Source organism: Mustela lutreola, chromosome 3 (assembly GCF_030435805.1).
Source record: "Mustela lutreola isolate mMusLut2 chromosome 3, mMusLut2.pri, whole genome shotgun sequence".
NCBI lineage: Eukaryota > Metazoa > Chordata > Mammalia > Carnivora > Mustelidae > Mustela > Mustela lutreola.
The window spans coordinates 20,357,841-20,370,336 of NC_081292.1; positions in this window are offsets into that span (position 1 = coordinate 20,357,841).

Genomic DNA, 12,496 nt, shown 5'->3' on the forward strand with positions numbered 1-12,496 from the left:
TTTTAAAAGGATTATTTTGCTGCTGAATTGAGAGAAGACTGGGCAGACAGACACAGTTGGGGGAAACCAGTCTGGAGGCTACTGCACTGGTCCAGGCAAGGCACTTTCTAGATCTATTTTGAAGGAAAAGCCAACAGGATTTCCTGAGAGGTTGGATGTGGGTGTGAGGAACCTGGCCGGCCTTCCCTGGTGTTGTTATGCTGCACGAATGATGAACCCTTCTTTTCTATCTTTCCCACTTTGTGCATTTTCTTCTGCTTAATATTGCAATCCTTTTTATTTAAGGCTAACATTCTGCTAATATTTTTGTATCTTTGCTGTTTCATCCATCACACACTTAGCAGGAGGAAAAAAAAAAACAAAAACGGTTTAAGGAGCATGACTGCTTGGCAATGGGAGAAGCCTGCCTCTCAAAAGGGGGTGTCTGTAGTCTGTTTCTCATTTACTCTTCTAAAAAAAAAAAAAAAAAAAAAAAAAAAAAAAAAAAACTGGCAGTGTTTAAACTATCACAGAACAAATAAAATCCATATGTGTTTCACAATTTATGTAACTGATTTAATTTGCTTTCACACGTCCATCAGACGTCTCTGGGTGTGGCTCTGGGTCTCTGGGTGACTCAGTCAGTTAAGCGTCTGACTCTTGATTTCAGCTCAGATCATGGTATCGGGATCCTAGGGATTGAGCCCCGCATTGGGCTCCCACCCTGCAGGGAGTCTGCTTGTCCCCCTCTCCCTCTTCCCCTACCCCTGCTTGTGTGCTCTCTCTCTCTAAGATAAATAAATAAATCTCAAAAAAAATTCCATCAGAGTTTTGACTGTTACAGTTTTTATTTTGTCTCTGAAACATCAAGACCTTAAATTTGGGTGTTGCCAGGAGAGAGGTACGAGGAATCTTGGCATCTGAACAAGATGACTCCCATGGGGGTGGGGGGGAACACCAACCATGAAAAGGTCTTGCCAGTTTCTCTGCTGGAGTCAGCTTTATGGATAGTGATGATATTATCTACCATGTGTGTCAATTGCTTCTCAGTTGACTGAGCTGTTTTACACACATTAACCTATGTAATCCTCAAAACAAACCTGGGAGTTACATGTCATTGTCTGTATCATACGAGGAGCGTGTTGTCTCAAGGAGGCTAATGGATTTCTCCAGGTCATATCACTGGGAAATGACTGAGCCACGCTCCACACTGGGTTCAGAATTTAATTCTAATCATACCTCTACTCTTGGGCCAAGGCATGTTGGCATGTTCCTCCTTGCAGTAGTTGATGGCTCTGTGAAGAAAAGGGGAACCATAAGTGAACATTGTTCTAGTTCACAGTCTTGCTGAGGATTGGTCTTTCCAGGAACCAAAGGCAATAGGGTTCAGGAAGTTTCTACGGTCGCTAAGGTCTTGACCTGCGATTCAGACTCAGTGAGTCTCTACCAAGTCCAGTGGGAATAATTTTTTCCAGCTTCTGTGTCTCGATTATAGAAGACATTCATTCCCTGCTCTTAAACTGTGTTCGAGAGTCCCTGTCTCGGATGTAATTGCTGCTGTAGTTCTTTCACAGGGAGTAAGGATCCGTGATGAATGGGAGGATCTGTTTATGAAGTCTGCAGCGCCACAAAGCCCTTTAAGAAATGTTAAATCCTGTTAGTATAAATCTAGAAATAATTTGATACATGTCTCCATTACAGGCTAGAAGAATAAAAAGTCACCATCTGCCTTTTCACAAAATAATATTAATGGGGCTAACACCACGGCTTTAAATGGAGGCGGCTTCTAAAATTAGGGAAATAGAAGGCACGAAACTCATTCCATCAGAAGTTTATTGATTTTTCAATTAACATTGAAGGTTTGCTCCCGAAAATTTTGCTTACTGGCTAAGAAATGAAGTATGCCAGTGGATAATAATTGACATGAATTGCTATATTCTACACATCACCCTCAATGTCAAAATGATTGATAACGAGCAAGTCCTAGTTGTTTAAACACTTTTCAACTAAAGTAACATCATTAGAAAAGATAAAGATTGCACAGTATGAAATTTGTGTGCATCTTTAATGATGCTAGCTTAAAACAAACTACAAAAAATCTATTTCTAGGTGAACTTAATTTAAACATGATAAAGAGGATTATGTACTGAAGAAGGACTAGACACTTTTTAAAAATGAAATTTAATTGAGTACAATTTTAGAAACTGGTTTAAGATTACCAAGCTCTTAGCCTTCTGACATTTTAGGGTGCTTATAATGAAAAAAGTGAAAAGAACGCTCACTATGACACTGATATTTGTGCCCATGGTCACACTGGTAAGCATAGCAATTATTTGCTAACTTAGCCCCCTCTTATATTTCTGTTACTGAATACACTTCTTCGGTGTACTAAGTTCATCCATTAAAGATACCATTAAGAAGAAATACCGTGAATGCCTGGGTGACTCATTCGGTTAAGCATCTACCTTTGGCCCAACTCATAATCCCAGAGATCCTGTTCCAAGGCAGGCTCCCTGCTCAGCAGGGAGTCTGCTTCTTTGCCCCTCCCTTGGCTCTTGTGCATTCTCCCTCTTGCTCACTCTCTTTCTCTTCAAAAAAATTACAAAATCTTAAAAAAAAAAAAAAAAAGAAAGAAAGGTAATAACACTGAGCTTGACTCTCAATCACTACCTTAGGATTTAACACCTAGTGTTTAGCAACTTGTACTGGCTATGTGCCTCTCTTAGGTCAACAGAGTTACAGAACAAACCCCAAAACCCTTTCTCTAGTTTGTGGAAATTTAAATATCTCCAAAATGCTTATTTAAAGAGGCAATGTTTTATTGATACATTCCAAGCACCTGAAACATGACTTGGTAAACCGTGGAGCTCTCAATAAATATTTATTGAATGTTGGTTAACTGAGTAGATGTTCTATTGTCCTCACCAACATCTCAATCATTTCAACAAATGTGAGTGCTTATCCAATGCCCAGCAGTGTACTTGGTTCCTAGGAAAAGTAGACCAAGGCAGAAGAACCAGAGACTCATTTCACCACCTTAAATAGCTAGGGGCCTGGTAAGGAAGGGCAAAAAGAGATGAAAAGAAACCCAGGCTATGAGTAAGCACTGTGTGATCACAGAAGAGGAAGCTACTGCTTGCCTGGGGACCCTGGACAGGATCTCCGAGAGGACAGGATGCTTCATCTGGATCTCCTGGGGAATACATGCTGAAGAAGGAATGGAACCTCAAGAATCAAGGATGACTCTATTCCCCTTTTTCTTCAAAAGTCAGTCCTCAACGTTCTTTAAGAAGCCAGATCACCTCATCCTGAGGTTTCAACTGGACTCTTTCGCTGGGTCAGTGTTTTTTGGGATAGGCCTTCAAATGAACAAGGTGTATTAATTGCCCAGCAGTGTCTGTGTGCAAGGTTGGGCTTCCGTCCACGTAGGAGATGGCACAACCCTTGCCCTAGATGATTCCCACCCTGGTGTGTGATGAGCACGAAGCACAGACCCCTTCCTCTGATCTGAGGGGCTGGGAAGACCTCCCTTCGCACAGGAAAGCACATGGAAGCTGGGATCTGATAAGCAGAGCAGAGACAAACAGGGAAAATGGGAGGGATTCTGGGGAGGGAAGGGCATTCCAGGAAAAGGGAAGGCTGCATGCGGAAACCAGCCACTCCCATTAGGATCCAAAGACCAATTTCTTGGGAGCCTTTAACATGAATGGCTTCAAGAGCCAGCGGAAAACAGGCTTTCCTGTCACTCCTCCTCCACTCCACCTCCTCCCCGGCCCCTGCCCTGGAGTCTGCATTGACAGGCAGCAGGGAACATGGGCTTCAGTTTTCCGGTATTCTCCTCCCACTGACCCTGAAGCTGCCAGCCACAGGTTTCTTGGAACTGCAAATATTGTTTGAACTCCAGCTAAAACTGGAGATGTGTTTTGAGTCCTATTATGCAAGCATATTTATACCATCTGTTTATGACACTTACAGGTGGACACTATGATTCATTACACACACGGCTCGCTAAAGATAGAAGCTTGGAAAATCCTGGGCTCTGGAGAGTTGCTGGGTATGGGCCAGTGTGCAGAAGGAGAAGGTAGTAGGAAGGTTTTCTTAGAGTTTTAGGGGTTTTCACCTAAAACCCTGTCTGTGGTGAAAATGGTTTTGAGAGTGTTTCATAACATGAATTTGGTAGAGAAGGATGGAGAAAGGAAGTGACGAGATACATATCAACATGACCAGTTGGGGAAGATTTCCTTTTTCTGCGGGGTGTGTGTGTCTATGTATACACATGTGCACCTGCGTCAGGGAGTCAGAAAATATTTGCTAACTATGGAGTCAGAACGACGTCATCTCCATGTCAGAAGGAAGAATCCAATTCTAAGACAATTCTTTCTTTCTCCTAAGTAATGTTTTGGTAGGATTTGGACTTCATAGTTCATGTTCCTTATCTTTATATAAGATAATTCCTTAGTTGTGGTTTTTTTTTTTTTTTAATCTTTTAGGACCCTTTGGTGACAACTTACATGGAACTAAGATCAAGCTATAAGATTTACCCATCCTTTTGTTTTCAGAAGCCATTTCCCTATCCATAAATCAGGAATGTTGCCATCACACGCTATGTATGGTATCACTGCAGTCTCTATGTTTCATTTTAGTCAAATGTACAAGCTTTTAACAGCATCATATATAACAATAGCATTGAAAGTGATATCAATAAGCAAGTATCTCAAAGTCAAGCTGTCTGATAGGGACCCTTCCCCCTAGGGTAGTAGAAACATCCAGAAGAGTCAAGGAAGAATGAACTCACTGTTGTGTTCAATTAGTTGGGAAACCATCAAAGTAAATAAGGCAATACCTTTAAGAACACACAAAAAGGGAGGCAGTGAAGTAGAACAGATTAAAAGAAAAAGGAGAAGTCTGTTTTAGCTACCAAGTAACCCCAGGGGTGAAGAATAATTTCTTCTTCAGGACAATTTTAGTAAAGGTCTTCTAGCAAGATGGTTCGGTGGAAACGATTCCTTTTCATGTCTGTAGGGAACCGATGAAGTTTGCAGGAAACACAGGCAGCGTAATTTCAAACAAAGTGCAGTAGGTCAGCTGGAGAGAGCAACTTCAGAAATCTTTTGTCCCCTCCTAGAATACTAATGGCTTTCAAAAGTCCCAATGGTCGTGAGGAAAGCCATTTGCATGTTAGGAATAAGACAGAGTGCAGAGAAAAATCTCATTAGCTCTGTGTTGACTCAAGATGGCTTTCATGGACTTCTCAGCCTTCTTCAACTGATAGTTGATAATGCTCATCTCACAAAATTACTTTCAACTGTAAAATGTTCAACAACAACTTATTGAGCCCTGCTATGTGCCAGGATTCGTGTCAGGCTGAGAAAATACTCAGATACATGAGGTCTCTGACTTTAAGAGTGAGAGAGAGAGAAATGACATTAGATAATTATGTAGTTATTAAAAAAAAAACACATAGAACTATGAATATAGTGCTGTAGGATCCCTAAAGGGATAACACTATCTGGAAGAAGCAATGTATAAGACATCAATTTCTGAAATATAAATCTCAATAAGAGGTTCAGTGACTATGCTAGAGGTGCACCCTCAATCATGGCACAGGTGCTAGTGAAAGACGTCACTAATCTGTCATTGCACTCATTTCTAATAGAGCTGAGTTTGAGCCTCAGAACCCTTCTTAAAACAACTGATCACCATCAGTAACTAAGAGCTGGCACAGAAGCTGCTTGGTAATCTGGCTCTCTACAAGTGTAAGGAATTGCTATTAGAGTGCTTTAAGAACAGTTGCCCACCTCGCCTGGGTGGCTCAGTGGGTTGAGCCTCTGCCTTTGGCTCAGGTCATGGTCCCAGGGTTCTGGGATCGAGCCCCACATTGAGCTCTCCACCCCATAGGGAGCCAGCACCCTCCCATCTCTACCTGCCTTTCTGGCTACTTACCTATCTCTGTCTGTCAGGTAAAATAAATTAAAAAAAAAAAAAAAAAGAACAGTTGCCCACCTATACTGCCCATTGTCAAAGGATATAAATTGGACAAATTGTTTGAAGGACACAGGACCAGGAATCAAATGATCCAAATTCTAGCTAGCTTTGTGATTGTGACTAAACCTTTTATATGCCATCGTCTTTCTTTATCAGAAATGGGAAAATATTGTCTCCCTGAGAAGAGTCTGAAGTGTTAAATATAGAAGTATCTGTGGGTACTTTGAAAACTGTAGGGTTGAACCAACACAAACTGTGGGTTATTGTGACAATATTCTTGGTATTATGGTTTTAACTAATCTTTCATAGCATGCTGGGAAGTCTCCGTGGCAAGCCCCCCAGCCCCCACCTTGCAAAATCCAAGATAAATAGTTCAAATGAAAATCAAAGTCATCCTTAAAAGGGAAAAGCAGTTTAAAAATGTGAAAGAAGAAGAGATGAAGAGTTCCAGTGTAATAATGTAGCGAGTAGGAGCAAGGCCGTGGGGGCCAGAGTATCTGGATTTAAATCTTCCATCTGTCACTAGCTCTGTGACCTTGGGCAAATTACTTAATCTCTCTGGCCTCAGTTTCCATGTCTGTAAAATGAGGTTAATAACAGAATCCGTTTCACAATAATGTTGTGAAATTTCCCTGGACTCCCATAAGATTCCAGATTTGTTCAGTTCCAGGATGAACATCCTACTAGAGCTGAGTCTAAGAACAGTCTGTATTTCTTACCTAGGAAGTTTCCCAACTCTAGGGGAAAAATCAAGATTGTGTACAAAATCCATGATCTTAAACACATCTTAAGGCTATGTAAAAAAAATGATGTCAACTTCCCTTCCTTCTTTCTTTCTCTCCTTCCCTGCTGCTTCCCTCTCTCTTTTTTCCAACCATATTCTTTGAGAGTTCATTATGCATTAGATGCTTTGCTAGAAATCTCAAAATTTAGTGTTACGGTGCATCCCTCAGAAGTATATGTAGCTTTGATACCGACCATAAATCCAGTGAGTCTTTAGAAGGTAACTTAAAGGGATGAAATCGATTCATTGCAATAAGCATTAAAGGTTAAATTCCTAAATTCTAGGACCTCTTAGTCATCTGCCAACTTGTGCGAATCTTCACCTTTATCAAAAACATTTTTGAGGGTTAATCTCCAATAGAGGTGAATATTAGTTGTAAATTACATAGAAGAACTACTGTAACAATAAATAATATATTATTTATCAAAAGGTACTAACAGTGGAACATTTAAGCAAATGAGATTGAATGATTAGGTGCTCAAGTATTTCTTCTTACACCTTTGTGGATTGCCCTGTGCAGACCCCTGTGATTCTCAAACCCCATGTAGAGACCATCTTCTACGGGATTTATTTAGGTTTAAAAAAAAAAAAAAACAACTGTAAAGAAAAATACATAGCTGTAACTTGAAGAGAAAGAACTGTGTTATTTGAATAAAGCCAGCATCTTGTGACATAACTGGCAACTTTTATTCTCTGTCAAGCTAAAGAGGACTTCACTGGAAGTAAAAATCTGCAGCAAGAATTCTTCAAAAGAATGCAACACATTTTCTCGAGAGGCATTGCCTTTTAATTAAGAGCTGCTAAAGGAACTCAGCAGTAGGATGTCATGGTTAAGCTCAAAGTTTCTGGGGCCACCTCCGGTGGATTCAGATTCTGACTCTGCCACTTCTTAGTATTGTGATATTGGGCATGTTACTTTGGGTTTTTTGTGCCTCACTTTCCTCATCTATGCAAGGTAGAATGACAGTCTACCTGTATCCTAAGTGACGTAAAGATTAGGAACTCGCGGGAACATACTTTGTGTTCTAGGACTTGTTATTATTAACTCTAATGAAGACAGCATGGAAAGCTATGCTTTCTTGGCTTCCTTTGGAGTAAGTTGTTAAACTGTGTTACAACCAAGCCAAATTAGTCTTCTTGAAGTGCGTTTAATCCTTAATCCGCAGATTAGCAGATCAAAGGTGAATTACCCAAGCTTCCCAGGGAGACAGAGGAAAGAAAAACCAAACCCCAGTTTGTTCTGTGCCCCCAGGAACCTGTCACTTCTGTAGGATTTATTCTAACTTCCTACAGAATCCTCCCCCAAGAAGAGGGGATTTGTGCAGCAGATCTGTATCAATGCTCCTTCCTCCCTCCCTCACTCACCTGTCTGTACCTAAAGGGTTTTATCAAAAAGAATCTCACAGGTGAATTTTATGGGGAAATGTTGGCAGGAGCCCGTAGCAAGGTATGCAAGTCCCTGCCTGCCTAAAGGAGGAAACTGGAACAGTGTATGCGTTTCGTGTTCAAGAATTCCAAGTTGGTACTCAATGCACTTTTAATTGGATTTTCTCATTGAGACCATCTCTTTTCACTCTTGCTTAATTAGAATTCTAATGGAAGGGAGGGAAGGAGGGGCGTCAGGGAGGGAGGAAGGAAGGGAAGGAAGAGGGAGAAACTGTTCCTGAGTATCTATTAAGTGCCAGGTACAGTGCTAGATAATACATGCATATTAATTCTCATTTAATCATTACAACAATTTGACAGAGGCAGGTATCATCATACCTGTTTTACACATGAAGAAACTGAAACTCTGAAGACTTAAGTAACTTTCTCAAGTTTACAAAGATATGAAGAGTCATACCCAGGATTCATTATCTAGATGTGCCGGAACGTAGGTCATCACACATATCTGACTTACTGTTTCCCAATAGACACTCACCAGGGTCCTAAGCAGCTCTAGAAGGCCAGTTACCTGGACTGATCCTCCCATTGACTATTGTCTAGGAGCATTTCCCAGAATAAATGCAAACCTTTGAGCTATTATGGACCCAAAACAAGTGAAACTGAATTCTAATGCCGAAACAACAACAACCCCCGCCCAAAAAAACTCACCAAAACTAAACAAAACGAACTCTTTAGACAATGATTATATTAAGTTAGTGCTTCCCTAGCCCTAAGTATTACACTTAAACAATTACTCATTTTCATGGGAATCATGATTGCGGACTATTACTCTAAAATATGGGAACTAAGAATGTAAGAAGGGGCATGGTATTCTGGGACTTTCCAGTCTTTACCGTGGTCTGAGTTCCCAGATTACTTTTTACTATCTGTCTTCCACTCACTGATTGCAATTAATTGGAGTCACACAGGTTATAAAATGTCTTTTCAGAGAATCCCCAGTTTGAAAAAAATCATTGTGTTCCACAACTCACTTCAAATTCAGTTGTTTGAGTCTTGAACTACATTTTCCCATAGGATTCATGTTCTCAATTTAGTGACCAAAAATTCTCTAGTCTATAATAAAACTGAAATTTACTTAATACCATGCTGGTAAAATGTAAATAATAGATTTGAATAAGAAGTATTTATTTTTCTTGCAATTACTAAAATTATATTAAATGTGATAATAACAATTGTAACCTGTACCATAACAATCTTACAAAAATCTATCAAGAGATCATATCCCATTTTTATAAATAAGAAAAATTTCCTATGCTAGATTAAGTAATTAACCTAAAGGCACATATTATTAGTAAATTATCAGGACTTAACTCAGATATGGTATATATTTGATGTTCTGGTTACTCAGACTCTCTGAATTTTTATTTAATAAAATATTGGTATCAGAGACAAGACATTCACTTTCACTTCCAGTTCTGCTACAAACACACTTTGGGCATGTCCTTTGGCTCCCCTAGACTTAATTACTTCACTAAAAGGTTGAGCAGTTTGGACAATTGGTCTTGAAATTCCAGGCCAACTAAGCTCTCCGGTGATAAATTTCTTATCACTTCTATAAGCAGCCCTATACCATTATTCCATGGCTACAGTTTTTAGAAAGTTTCTTTTTCCTGATCAATCAAAATACATCTCTCAATAATTTCTTAACATTTTTTCTTCTGGTATCCTACAAAATAAATTTACATGTCCTTCCCCATCCATCCATCCATCCATCCATCCATCCAATCGATAAGTATATAGTATAGTACCACCATTGGGGAATCCATAAAGGTAATATCAAAGAGATGGAAATGAAATGAGACAATTAGAATTAAATATGTATTTAATATACATTTAGAGGAATCCTCTATGTCTGTCTCAGTTGTGTTAGTTGTGATATGTTAGATTATCCTAAAATAGAACTAAAGTCTGACGTCTTAGTGGCTTAATACAATTGACAGTTTACTAATCATCCAAGTAAAGTCTAATGCAGAGTGGGGATATGTCTAGGAAACTCTCCTCCACGTGATGAACCAGGAACCAGGCTACTTTCAACTTATAGTTTTGCCCAGTTTTTCCAGGTTCGTTCTTTCACTTCCAATTGCATAGGCAGAAATAAATGGAGAATGGAAAATCATGCAAATTGTTTTATGGCTAGGGTTGTAAATCCTATACTACCTCTGCCCACATTCCCCTGGCTAGGACTCAGTCAATTGTCCTACAGACATACAATGCGGACTGGGAAAGGTGTTATTCCAGTATCTCCAGAAATCAAATTGTTTGATGATCAAATTGCATTGTTTCCTATAGAAACTCAGAAAATTTTACATTGTAGACTTGAAAACCAATTACGATTTTAAAAATGGGTAGGAGATTTTTTTTTAAGACTTTATTATTTATTTGACAGAGAGACAAAGAGAGAGGGAACACAAGCAAGGGGAGTGGGAGAGGGAGAAACAAGCTTCCCGCCTAGCAGGGAGCCTGATGCAGGGATCCATCCCAGACACCTGGGATCATAACCTGAGCCGAAGCAGACGCCTAACGACTGAACCACCCAGGAACCCCTGGGTAGAAATTTTACAGGTGATAAATCTGATGGAGGTACTTGGGACAGAAAAATATGAAAGTCAATTATCATATGGTTTCACTTACTTGTGGAACATAAGAAATAGCATGGAGAACATTGAGAGAGGGAAGGGAAAAATTAAGTGGGGGAATCAGAGGGGGAGATGAACCATGAGAGACTATGGACTCTGAGAAACAAACTGAGGGTTTTAGAGAGGAGACAGGTGGCGGGATGGGTTAGCCTGGTAATGGGTATTAAGGAGGGCACGTATTACATGGAGCACTGGGTGTTATATGCAAACAATGAATCTTGGACCTCTACATCAAAAACAATGGTGACTAGAATAACATAATTTAAAAAAGAAAGAAACTGATGCACAAAGACCCAGATAAAACCAAAGATCCAGAAAAAGCATGGCATGTCACGGAAGAGAAGTACGTAACTGTTCATTGGGTCAATATCATGTGTCAGCCCTTTCACTAGGTGCTGTAATTATTTTGGTAATGTTGTTTAAAGTAGATACCTTGACGAAAGTTCCCCCCAAAACACTTCCTGAGCCTAATTTTTTAGTGAATATAGTATATTTAGAAAGTGATCTCGAAAGTCAGGGAACAGAGACATAGAAAAAGAAGATAAGTCAATACCAGGTTATATCATCTAGTTGGCCCTGATAGAGGCAACTGTTGCTTGAGTCTGAGAGTCACTACTGGCAGTTTCTGAAGTATGTCTCATAACTGCTCTAAGAGGATTTGAGGTGGTGCACGAGGAACATCCAACACCAGCCATTTCCAGTGCCGTCCACCTCTTATGCTTCTGCCTTCCATTAATCAATCCGTCACAAAACCTTCTTTAAAGTAATATAATATAATATATTATATTATATTATATTATATTATATTATATTATATTATTGTAATATCCACTGGCTAATCCTTGAGGAGAACACGGGCAGCAACCTCTTCGACCTCTGCCGCAGCAACATCTTCCTAGGAACAACGCAAAAGGCAAGGGAAGCAAGGGAAAAAATGAACTATTGGGATTTCATCAAGATCAAAAGCTTTTGCACAGCAAAGGAAACAGTTAACAAAATCAAAAGACAACTGACAGAATGGGAGAAGATATTTGCAAACGACATATCAGATAAAGGACTAGTGTCCAGAATCTATAAAGAACTTAGCAAACTCAACACCCAAAGAACAAATAATCCTATCAAGAAATGGGCAGAGGACATGAACAGACATTTCTGCAAAGAAGACATCCAGATGGCCAACAGACACATGAAAAAGTGCTCCATATCACTCGGCATCAGGGAAATACAAATCAAAACCACAATGAGATATCACCTCACACCAATCAGAATGGCTAAAATCAACAAGTCAGGAAATGACAGATGCTGGCGAGGATGCGGAGAAAGGGGAACCCTCCTACACTGTTGGTGGGAATGCAAGCTGGTGCAGCCACTCTGGAAAACAGCATGGAGGTTCCTCAAAATGTTGAAAATAGAACTGCCCTATGACCCAGCAATTGCACTATTGGGTATTTACCCTAAAGATACAAATGTAGTGATCCAAAGGGACACATGCACCCGAATGTTTATAGCAGCAATGTCCACAATAGCCAAACTATGGAAAGAACCTAGATGTCCATCAACAGATGAATGGATCAAGAAGATGTGGTATATATACACAATGGAATACTATGCAGCCATCAAAAGAAATGAAATCTTGCCATTTGCGACAACATGGATGGAACTAGAG